Below are 13,250 nucleotides of genomic sequence, written 5' to 3' on the forward strand. Positions count from 1 at the left end.
TTTTAATATAAATATCAATATATTACATTACATTAAAATAAATTTCCCCCATTTTGCAATAGATCTTAATTCCTATCCAGAATTCCTATTTTTTATTGTAACTACACTGCTGCTACACAGAGTATTTAACATTTCACTTCACCGCAAAATGCGAGAGACTGAGAAGTAGGAGGAGTTCAGTTTGTATGAGAATAAGCAACTCAGCCCAGATGTGGAGGCTGTGGGAAAGTAATATTTCAAAGACATCCTGCCTTAATTGGCTTGCTAAAAGTCTGCCTGAAAACCTACTTTTACAGTTTTCAAGATTGTTCTTACTCCTGACTAGAATTAAAGATGGCTTTCTAAAATCTGTGAGGTTCTCACTTCTTGAGTTTGCAAGCCATGTGGGGCTTGACACGAAAGCAGTGAAAAATAACTATGAAATCATTTCATACTTCAACAATAATATCTATATAAACTGTTCAGACAAACCATTAATGCAGTGAAATTCAGATTGCGAGAAATATTCAGAAGAAAGGAGTTTCTCAGATAATGTTTATTTCAAGTGCTACCTACAAAGGAATCCAGATTATTTCTGTTTAAAAATATTCTGAGCATTAATGGTTTAGGATCAATACCAGTCAATCAAAAGTAATGATTAATTCTTTCTAGTAATAACAAAACATATATCTTTTGATTTCCCCTTCCTCAATGCCAGTATTATTTATAAATTTTGGAAATTGTAAGTTAAACTGCAATTCAGAACTCATTTTATCTGGGAGTATTGCCTACTGAACTCACCCATTAGGACTTAATTTTAAGTAAATTACTATCTTAAAACATACTGAAATATTAACCAAGACTATTAAAATGGTAATGTGGATTTGAACTAAGAGAGAGTGAAGCTACAGAATTTGTTACATTTGCTAGCAATACTTCCAACAAAATTTATAGGCAATTATAAATGTTTTAGAATAAAGTTAAGACATAAATCTGGGAAAACAAGACTGCATTTAATACTGAAAGGAACAATGTCAAACCATGTTCACTAAGGGAGCCCATTCAATGAATATAATTTGTCCTCCTGTGGAGACCTGGCCCTAAGGCTATTAGAACAGGTTGCACAAATCTGCATGACTATTAAACCACACAAAAGTGTTTTCTGTGTCTCTTTGTTTCATCTAGAGGCTGCTTGGATTTTTGCAACCTGGTTCTGGTAGTCTTAACTGAGTACTGAAGGTCTTTCACGGGTAAAGAAAAACGAGAGAAGTCTGTTTTAGATGTCAAACCGAAGTTAAATTAGGTACATAGAATATAACTCTCTATAGCATTAACTTTTAAAAATAAGCTATTCTATTATACACCCACAATCTAATACTTCTTTTCTTTTTACTTATGTAACCTCAATTTCTATATATATATTGGGTTAGTATCTGTCTTCCCCAATCCAATGTCATTATGGATTTGTTTGTATTATACATGTTAATTCATATATTAGGCTTTGGAACAGTTCATATCAATATGGCAAAGAGGATTTGGCCTCTCAGTCATATATTTGCAAAAGATAAGATGTTAGAAATTGTTAACTTCTGACCTTACTGTTTATATCAGTGTCAGGGTATCAATGTAAAACTTTATATTGTATTTAATATTCAAATTTGATACTAAAGCATCATTTCATCTATATGCAAATAAGATAATCTGTGAATTCTTCACAGAGTAGTTTGAATTATTCACATCTTATTAACAAAGCTCCAGAAATACAGTCTTTTTACTCAGTTGGTAATAGCCAACAGAAAGAACATGTATTTGTAACAAAATAAAAAACTTTAAGGAGATCCTGATTATAGATTATAGGTATGCAATAGAAACAATGCAACAAATGAATAGAATAGAATAGAATTCTTTATTGGCCAAGAGTGATTGGACACACAAGGAATTTGTCTTTGGTGCATATGCTCTCAGTGTACATAAGGAAAAAATGCATTATCTATATGGAAAAAAGTTCCTTACCACTGCACCATTCTCTTTGGTACTCAGCATTTTCTTTAATAAAGTAAATTAGTATGAATTAATATACCGTATATTTATTTCATTGTGTACTTGCAATATTTGTGTACCTAGTAACCAAGCTCTCCAGATGGTTTATAATTAAAAAAAAAAAGAACAGAACAGAATATAGCCAACAATAACACTAAACACTGAAAAACAAACTGAACTGGAAAAAAAAAGGGAAAATAACTTCACTGAATACAATGTAATCAGACAAGCCTATGTTTAAAAAGATCACCAAAATCCTCTTTCTCTGGCAGCCATTTGCTGTATCTTACTTGGCTTCTGGGTCTAATTCAAGATGCTCATTTTAACTTTTAAACCCTTGCATGAATCACAAACTATGGACCCCCAACATTGTCTCTCTTGACCAGAATCAACCCATCCCGTACATTCACCCAAGAAGGGCTGCTGAGGATCCCCACACCCTATGAAGTGAAAGCAATAGAGATCAGAGGTACTTCTGGATGATGTCTCCCCTGCCTCCTGCGGTTAGAATATATGTTGTTTCTATTCAGAAATATAACCCTTTTAAACTTCAATTTACAATCCTACATACAAGCCAATATTTAATATTTTTAATATTTCTAACCAAACTGGGAAAGGGGTTATATAATTAATTTTGTAAAAGAAATATTAAAAATAAGGAACAAGGAGATTATATAAATTCTAGAGGATAAATATTACAGTTTGTCCCAAATTTAGCTCTTTTCATATTCTGCAGTGGTATGTGGGAATAATCTTGGGAGAACTGGGCAACGAGATACAGGCAAGACAATGGCCAGATAAAAGGCAGTTTAGTCCACTGCAAGCTCAGAAGAGACTCTCCCTGGTTTTTTGGGTTGCAAAACAGGCAGGAGAGAGAAATACTTTCAGATTTACAGTACTGTTAATATAACAGTAAAGTAGAATTAGTTTACCTCGTTATGTTATCTGGTCTACCTTGTGGATGACACTTTCAGAGGCAAATGATGATGTAAAATGATTGCTTGCTGAAAACTGTTTGAATACAATGATGATTCTACAAACAGAAGATTATTTCTCCAGAGGACTGTTACTAATGTAAGGAGTTTCTTTATCATCAGACTTCAGTATGAAGATGAGAAGCAACCACCAGTAGGCTAAATTTAATAAAAGTCTTATCAACAAATAATCAGTGGGTTGCAATTCCAGGGTTGAGGCAGGTCTGAAGTAGGACACATAGCTTGACCTCTTTGGCTATGTTTTATTTATTTATTTATTTATTTATTTGATTTGCCAATTGTTTACAAGATAATAAGTATAAGTGTATACATAGTTGTGAATACATGAAATGGGTACATATAAGAAAAATAAAAGAATAAGAGAAACAATAGGACAGGGATGGTAGGCACGTTGGTGCGCTTATGCACGCCCCCTACAGACCTCTTAGGAAAGGGGTGAGGTCAATAGTAGACAGTCTAAGGTTAAAGTTTTTGGGGTTTGGGGAAGAGACTACAGAGTCGGGTAGAGTATTCAGACAGATTATTTGTTGTTCAGACAGATTATGACTTATATTTACTAAGACTAGAAAAGGTCAGGCCTCTCTACCAGAACTTTCCTTTTTACATCTTAAGAAACAGATGAATACACTAGGATGTCTACCACAGAAATAATATTATTCCCCCAAATTAAATCAATTTCAATTCCCAGTTCAGTAGAATTATTAAAGAATTTAATAGAGAAGAGTCAGAAATGGTTAGTAGCTGTGTAATTTTATTCAGAGATGCATGGCTAACTTTGATATTTTTACAATCAAAGCCATAGCTAATTGGGAAAGACTATAGTGATGAAGCCGTTAAGGCAAACCTCTTCAACATGTTCTTCAGTTCAGTCTTTGTAAACAGTAATGGCTCATGCCCACATTTCCTTATTGTACGACAACTAACTACAACGATCTACAAATTGACTTTACTGAAGATAACATAGAAAATGCAATACGTCACCTAAAACCATCCTTATCTATTGGCCCTGATGGCTTATGTGCATTCTTCTTAAAAAAGCTCTCCACTACCATAGCAGAACCCCTAAGCATAATATATGAGTTATCATTCAGAACCAGCTCCTTACCAAGCCTATGGTCTTTAGCAACAGTCATCCCTATTTTCAAAAAAGGTGATTCCTGCCTGATTGAAAATTACAGACCAATCTAGTTGTGTTGTGTCACATGCAAAGTTATGGAATCAATTATTAATCAATGCATTACCTTCCACCTAGAGACAAGCAACGTACTCTCCAGTAAACAATTTGGTTTCAGAAAAAAATTGTCCTGTAATTTGCAACTTCTACACTGCAAAAACATATGGACTACACTTCTTGACCAGGGTAAAGCAATAGATGTAATTTACATTGATTTCTGCAAAAGCATTTGATTCAGTGATACATGACAAGCTACTATTAAAATTAAATTCTTACGGCATTTCCAGATCCCTTCAGAAGTAGATTACTGCTTTCCTGTCAAACAGGCAACCAATAGTAAAAATAGGAAACACCCTATCAAACCCTGCACCAGTTATCAGCGGTGTCCCCCAAGGAAGCGTTCTAGGTCCCACAATCTTTACACTCTATATAAATGACCTTTGTGATCACCTTATTAGCAACTGCATCCTCTTCTCTGATGATGTAAACCTATTCAACACCACCGTCAATGCTACTGTCCTTCAAAAAGACCTTGATTATGTGTCTGAATGGTCTAACAGTTGGCAACTCCAAATCTCTACCAACAAATGCTTTGTCCTACACATTGGTAAAAAAAAATCTGTATACCAAATACAAGCTAGGTGGATATGACCTTGTTGATGACCCTCACTTTGTCAAGGACCTTGGAGTTCTCATATCAAATGACCTAAGCGCCAAAGCTCACTGCAACGGTATTGCCAAAAGGGCTTTAAGAGTCGTAAATTTAATTTTATGAAGCTTCTCCTCTGGTAATACTGATTTGCAAACTAGGGCATTCAAAACCTTTGCTAGACCAATACTTGAATTCAGCTCTGCTGTCTGGAATCTGCACTGTATATCAGACATAAACACAATTGAGCGAGTCCAGAAGTATTTTACCAGAAGAGTACTACATTCCTCTGTTCGCAACAGAATACCCTACATCACCAGACTTGAGATTCTAGGCTTAGACAACCTTGAACTACGCTGACTAAGATGAGACTTAAGCATAGTACATAAAATTATATGTTAGAACATCTTACCAGTTAATGAATATTTCAGCTTTAACTACAACAACACAAGAGCACACAACAGATATAAACTTAATGTAAACCACTCCAAACTCGATTGCAGGAAGTATGATTTCAGCAACAGAGTGGTCAATGTCTGGAACTCACTACCTGATTCTGTTATCACCTGCTCAAACCCCCATTCCTTTACCCTCAAACTAAACTCTGTTGACCTCACCCCATTCCTAAGAGGTCTGTAAGGGGCGTGCATAAGCTCACAATTGTGCCTACAGTCCCTGTCCTATTGTCCCCAATTATTAGTTCCTATTTCTTGTATTTCAATTTATGTTTATTCCTGTTTCTGTTGTATTGTAAGCTTTTGACACATAAATAATAATAATAACAATAACAATAATAAAATTCCAGATTATATCAAGGTGAGTGCAGGAATATATCAAAGAATTTCACCAAGATGTTCAGCATGTGGTTGAATTAGGTTGAGCAAATCAATTTTAGGAAACCCTATCTAGTGAACTTCAAGACAATATTCTGTGTATGCCAATTTGTTGATGACAACATTAAGAAAGGATTTATTAGAATGTTTTAATCATTTGCCTCTGCTCAACTTTGCCAAATGGAAAGTGGTTTTTTGAGGATCCCTTGTGGCTGACCCACACTTTTTTAGTTGACACTAGAAAAAGAGGCTGCTTAAACCAGCTTATTCTATTTACTGAGCAGCATGCCTTGCTAAGTATGCATAGTGAGATATCAAACTCCTAGCTATAACCCCAGTTAGATAATTATTTCCTGATTTTGCCCTAAGTGCCAAATATCTGTTAGACACTTAACAATGCAGCTAATCCTTACTAATATGTAACATTTTAATTAACTGCAATTGTGCTGGTGTATTGTTCCCCTGTGTATTCCTCCTTGCTCCCTGACCCCAAAATACTAAAGTGACAATAGAAGATTGTTTACAATTTCACACTTCTGAAATGATAACCACCATTAACTCACTGTAATTTATCTCTGGTCTTCTGGAACATCTCCAAAGGCAAATATTGTTTTTTACTAAACTTGACTTCTGAAGAGCTTGGAAATTGTTCCATATGAAGGAAAGCCATGAGTATTTAACCAGCTTTGACACATGCTGTGGGAGATTTTAATGCATGGTCATACCTCAAGGACTGTCTAATTACCCTCTGTATTCATGAACAATGTATTTTTGGAGTCCTGGACATTTATATCATGGTATATTTAGATGCTATTTTTTATTTTCCCAATTTGACTGTCCAAGTCAATTATGTCAGGAATTTTTTTTTTAAAGACTGTGTATATAGGCTATTAACTAAGTGTAAAAAACGTGCTTTTAACATCCCTGCCTGGATCTCTATAGACAGTCTACAAATGGATTCTACTAGGGTGGACCTCATTCTGTCCTGCTATTCTGCAAAGACTATCAGGGATGTGCAATGGTATTTAGGCTTCTGCAATTTTTACAGATGTTTTATACCTCATTTTGCTGAAGGTACCAGATTTTAATTCAAACCTAACTAAAAAAAGGGGGGTTGGTTGGGGTGGGAATTCTGTTTAAGTGGATTGCTGATTCAAGAAGCATTTTAGCATTAGAAACAAATCTTTACCTCCCAGCCTATGCTGCACCATCTGGACCACACTCATTCTTTCATTGTGCTAATCGATGCTTCAAACTTTGCCTTAGGTGGTATACTCCTTTAAGACACAACTGAGAGGAGAAAAGATCCCTTGCCTTCTGCCATTTATTCCATGCTGCTTTCACCAGTTGAACTGAACTATGATGTTTTTAACAAAGAACTGTTAGCCATAAAATACACTGCTCAAAAAAATAAAGGGAACACAAAAATAAGACATCCTAAATCTGAATGAATGAAATATTCTTATTAAATTCTTTGTTCATTACATAGTTGAATGTGCTGACAACAAAATCACACAAAAATTATCAATGGAAATCAAATTTAGCAACCCATGGAGGTCTGGATTTGGAGTTAAAACACTCAAAATTAAAGTGGAAAAAAACACTACAGGCAGATCCAACTTTGATGTAATGTCTTTCAAACAAGTCAAAATGAGGCTCAGTAGTGTGTGTGGCCTCCATGTGCCTGTATGACCTCCCTACAACGCCTTGGCATGCTCCTGATGAGGTGGCGGATGGTCTCCGGAGGGATCTCCTCCCACACCTGGACTAAAGCATCCCCCAACTCCTGGACAGTCTGTGGTGCAACATGGTGTCGGTAGATGGAGCAAGACATGATGTCCCTGATGTGCTCAATTGGATTCAGGTCTGGGGAACGAGCGGGCCAGTCCATAGCATCAATGCCTTCGTCTTGCAGGAACTGCTGACACACTCCAGCCACATGAGGTCTAGCATTGTCTTGCATTAGGAGGAACCCAGGGCCAACCGCACCAGCATATGGTCTCACAAGGGGTCTGAGGGTCTCATCTCAGTACCTAATGGCAGTCAGGCTACCTCTGGTGAGCACATGGAGGGCTGTGCGGCCCCCTAAAGAAATGCCACCCCACACCATTACTGACCCACTGCCAAAACGGTCATGCTGGAGGATGTTGCAGGTAGCAGAACGTTCTCCACGGCGTCTCCAGACCCTGTCACGTCTGTCACATGTGCTCAGTGTGAACCTGCTTTCATCTGTGAAGAGCACAGGACTCCAGTGGTGAATTTGCCAATCTTGGTGTTCTCTGGCAAATGCCAAACATCCTGCATGGTGTTGGGCTGTAAGCACAACCCCCACCTGTGGATGTCGGGCCCTCATACTACCCTCATGGAGTCTGCTTCTGACTGTTTGAGCAGCCACATGCACATTTGTGGCCCGCTGGAGGTCATTTTGCAGGGCTCTGGCAGTGCTCCTCCTGTCCCTCCTTGCACAAAGGCGAAGGTAGTGGTCCTGATGCTGGGTTGTTGCCCTCCTACAGCCTCCTACATGTCTCCTGATGTACTGGCCTGTCTCCTGGTAGCACCTCCAATGCTCTGGACACTACCCTGACAGACACAGCAAACCTTCTTGCCACAGCTCGCATTGATGTGCCATCCTGGATGAGCTGCACTACCTGAGCCACTTGTGTGGGTTGTAGACTCCGTCTCATGCTACCGCTAGAGTGACAGCATTGCCAGCATTCAAAAGTGACCAAATCATCAGCCAGAAAGCATAGGAACTGAGAAGTGATCTGTGGTCACCACCTGCAGAACCACTCCTTTATTGGGGATGTCTTGCTAACTGCCTATGCTTTCCACCTGTTGTCTATTCCATTTGCACAACAGTGTTGCTACCTAAGTGGACAGTTTGATTTCACAGAAGTGTGATTGACTTGGAGTTACATTGTGTTGTTTAAGTGTTCCCTTTATTTTTTTGAGCAGTGTATATTTTCCAATACTGGAAAGATCTTTTACAGGGTTCAGCACATCACAAAACACTTTACACTGATCGTAAGAACTGAGATCATCTGCAGACTTCACAGAAGCTCAGTAATGTCAAATCAATTTTTCTTCACTTTTACCATTGTCCCTAAGGATTAAATATTTGACCACAATTTTGGTTGTTGGGGATATTATTATTAAACAAAACAAAAAACAAAAACAAAGTGAGCAAGCAGAAATATACTCTGGGTATGCGATATAAGCAGAAGAAAGGACTTTCCAGTCAGGTGATGTAGAATTCATCTAAGTGCCCAGAAATTTTCCCATGAGAGAAGATATTAATTTTCTCTTTCTGGTATAGTAAAAATTGCAGTATAAAAATATAGGGCCCAATTAATTTGATAGCACCAACACCACAGAGACATTTACCAATTAGGGTATCAAATTTTGCTAATAAAAAAGCATTGCTATGCAAAGGAATTGAGAAAATTGTGAAATAATTTACCATTCTAAATCTCTGATTTGATTGGCTGCAATAAATATATCTTTCAGAACAATTATAACAAATCATGAGAAGGGAGAATTAAGCCTAGAATGGTAGAAGAATTTAAAACTTTTTTGGCTTGGACTCATTGTGAAAGTAAAAATGAACATATCATCTAAAATGAATTTTCCATTTTAAACTGTTGGAATGGTTTCTACCAATTTCAAACAAAACTATGCAAGATTGGCAGTCTATCGATTTATATGAAGCAGGGAAAAATATGGTAAGTTTGATTCAGCACTACCACTAGGAGGCGATGTATGTCCAATTTTGTTCTTTTTGAAACCCATGGTCTTTCCTAGTCTGAAAAGTCAAATGAACACCGAAAGAGGTACCTGTCCTGTACAATTCATAGCTTTTATAGGACTGCTTTAATAATTATGACAATTATGCTCTGGTGCTAGTGTTTCCATGATATGGAAATGAAGAAATTACAAGGAAAAATATCTCAAAGGTGCTTTTTTAAAAGTCAACAGGACTGCATTTTTCCCTGAGGAAGAAGACATTTTGCTTCTCATCCAAGAAGCTTCATCAGTTCTGGTGGGAAAAAATAGAAAATCAAACTGAATTCAACACCCCAAAAAAGTATACATTTGTCCTCAATGTCATTGGTTTCACCTTTCTCACAATTGTCCCACATTTGAAAAACTTAGTTTTTAAATGTAGAAATAAATAGAGCTTTGCAAAAATAGCTATATATATATATATTTCTAAAACTGTAAGGAACATGATATGAATGCTGTTAATTGTATAGTAAAAACATGGATAGCATATTCACTGGTGAAATCTACTTTCTGTTGTTAGGAAAATAGGAAGAGCTAATGCTTTTGTAAGAACAAAATGATAAGGTTTAAATTAGATGCAGAAGTGAATATATAGCCCACAGAAACATTTTAGCAATTTTCTTGTAAAAAGTTACTGTCAAAAACTCGAAACCAATATTTAGTAACTTGATAGTACCACTGGGAATAATTAATTTGGAATGCATTAGTGGATATCTCGGCATGACCTGCATTAGGTAGATGTTCTACGTTAGGTAGAACAGCATGTAAAGAATTAGACTTAGTTTGCTTACTGAATAATACTGAAGTACTTGAAATAATAACAAAATATGCTATTGAATTCCGAAGTGGATATTTTCAAGGACTGGAAGAGTTTAAAGAAGAACATCACAGAAATAATACCTTGCAATAATGTTAGTGATTTATGGATACACAAAAGTGCTATTTATTGTTCTTAAGGAGACATTGGTACATTTAGAAAACAGTGGGGTGTTTTCTAAGATGGAATGACCCACAAAAGGGGGACAATAGCTTTTCTATTATTCAAAAGAATAATGGTGATATAAACATTGGTTAGATCCACAAGATTTTAATAGGACAATCTGAAGGTAAGTCATGTGACACCAATCACAAATGTGGTTTTAGGTGGGCTAACACAGTGATCCCCAACCTTTCTTATGCCGCGGCCCGGTATCCCCAACCTTTTTTATGGCGCGGCCTGGTACCGGCATTAGCTGGGCGCAGCCATCTTTTTTTGATGAAAAAGTGCTTCCGGTGACCTCACCGGAAGCACTTTTCATCAAAAGATGCGCTAGCGCTTCGTGAGCTTTCCGGTAGAAAGCCATTTCTACCGGAAAGCTCAAGTAGCCGCTTATTTTTGATGAAAAGTGCTCGGTGAGCTTTCTACCGGAAAAGCTCACCAGAAGCACTTTTCATCAAAAAGATGCGGCCCAGCAAACCAGCTGCCCGGTAGGACTTGTTCCACAGACCGGTACCGGTCCGCGGACCGGTGGTTGGGGACCCCTGGGCTAACAGATAAGTTATCTACTTTCTTAGATGAAAGAGAGAGAGTGGCAAAGTATCTGTCACCTTGCCTCAGCCAAGTAGAAAAGGATAGATGCAATGGTGGTATTCTACCAGTTCGGCCTGATTCTACCGAGCTGGTAGTGCCGATGAGCAGCAGAGACCAAGCCACTTCTCTCCGATGCTCTGCTGTTGGGCCCACCCGCCCACTGGGGCTCCCATACTAACTTTTATTCCCTGCTTTTGAAGCGCAGCTGCTTTGTGCGGCACAGCAGATTGCCACATGGCAGCTGCTGAAGCGACAGGGAGAGTGCAGGATTGCAGGTGAGTCAGAAAGCCTCTGCACCTGCGCAAAGTGTGGCACATGTGCACACGCAAAGTGCATGCGCGTGCGCAAAGCACACCCACCAAGCCACGCCCACCGAACCGTTGGTAAAAAATGTTTGAAACACACCACTGGGAACACATTTGGCAAACAAATTACAAATTAACCATGTCAGTCTCGTATAAAGAAAACTTATATAAAATGGTTCATCGCTGGCACCTACCTCCTGCAAGACTGGCTAAGATGTTCCCCAACCTACCACCCAATTGTTGGAAATGTAACTACGCACAACAAACATATTTTCACATGTGGTGGACTTGCCCATGTGCTCAGAAATTTTGGAGAAATATTAGAAATTGGATTTTAAATATAACAAAACAAAATTTAAAACTTGAACCCGAAACCTTTCTGCTAAGTATGATAGATTCAAACATGGAGAAAAAATATCAATATTTAATTTTGCATATCATAACTGCAGCCAGAATAACCTACGCACAAAACTGGAAAGTGTCTTCCATTCCTTCAGTGGATATGGTAATTAAAAAAAATACATGAATGCGCTGAGATGGATAGCCTAACCAAACTATTAAAAAATAAACAAGATAGTGACTATTATGAAATATGGAACATTTGGTATGAGTGGTTAAAGAAAAGGTAATATTTGATATTTAGATAAGTTATGCAAATGTCAAAAGATGTGCATTTAATCACAAACTATATAGAGAAATTAAAACATTAAAAGAATGAAGGAGTTATTGTAACAAAGCAGATCATGTCAATGATAAAGATTTTAAAAATGTAACCATTGCTCAATATATGCTGTAAAATGTGTGTGTGTGTGTGTGTGTGTGTGTGTGTGTGTGTGTATACCGTATATACTCAAGTATAAGCCGAGTTTTTCAGCCCATTTTTTGTGCTGAAAAAAAACCCCTCGGCTTATACTGAGTCAGATTCCCCTCTGAAAAAAAAAATGGTGTGGAGCTCTGGAGCTGGGCAGGCGCTTCCTGCTTCCGTGTTTCCTTTGCAACTTTTAAGCATGGGGGTAATCGGAAGCAGAAAAGTTCTTGCGTGAGGATATATTGTTTTTTCTTTTTTTAACTGTTTTTAGGGGGGAAAGACCCACCGTCATGTGAGAATGCTCAGACATGAAATCTATCCGCCCGAAAATAAGTGTGTGTGTGTGGGGGGAATTTTAACAGAGGGAAGATGTAGGGAGAAGGCAAAAGCGACGGAAGATCCTTCAGGGGAAACTGAGGGGGAGACTCACCCTTGGTCCAGATGAGCCCCTTCCCGCCCTAAGGAAGCAGAGGCAGCCAGCAAGGGCAGGCAAGCCCCACTTCACGGACTCTGTCCGTCCTCCTCCCACCCAAAGCCACGAAGTCCCCCAGTCGCGCAGCCCAGAATCGCCCTTCCCTCAGGGGCAGCAACGATGCCTGGTTTTTCCCGAGACAAGAAGCTCCGCCGTGCAATGAAAGCGCCCTGGCTCTAGGCTTGTGGGCTCAGAAAACAACGCGAGCCGAGGTGGCTTCGGCTCCGCTCAGCTTCTCCAACATCCAGCACCGCCCTGTTCTGTGTGCCGGGCCTGGCAAGTCCGAGCAGCCAGCGCGCCGAGCAGGGCGGTGCCGGAGATCGTTGGCTGCCTCTTTCGCAGCACGGGAGGCCTCCCCGGCTGGCCAGCTGCTCTCCTCCTTCTCTGCCTGTTTGTTCTGTGTGGCCGAGGAGGAGGAGACCGCCGGCTGGTTGGGGAGGCTTTCTGCGCCGAGGAGGCGGCTGCTGGTGTCCGCTTTGCTCCGCTTCTCCGATGGTCCGCGCGGCCCTGTTCTTTACTTGGGCAGCCGGGCGCCCGCAACGGCGCCCACGGCGGCAACAGGCAGTTCCGCCGGGCTCCGCTCAGGTGTCCGGCTGGGCTGTCTGGAGTTGCTGCCGCCGTGTGCCCCAGTCCCTCATCGCT

Source organism: Notechis scutatus, chromosome 3, assembly GCF_049901735.1.
Source record: "Notechis scutatus isolate UNSWTSFEM ecotype Mainland chromosome 3, rNotScu1.2, whole genome shotgun sequence".
Lineage (NCBI taxonomy): Eukaryota > Metazoa > Chordata > Lepidosauria > Squamata > Elapidae > Notechis > Notechis scutatus.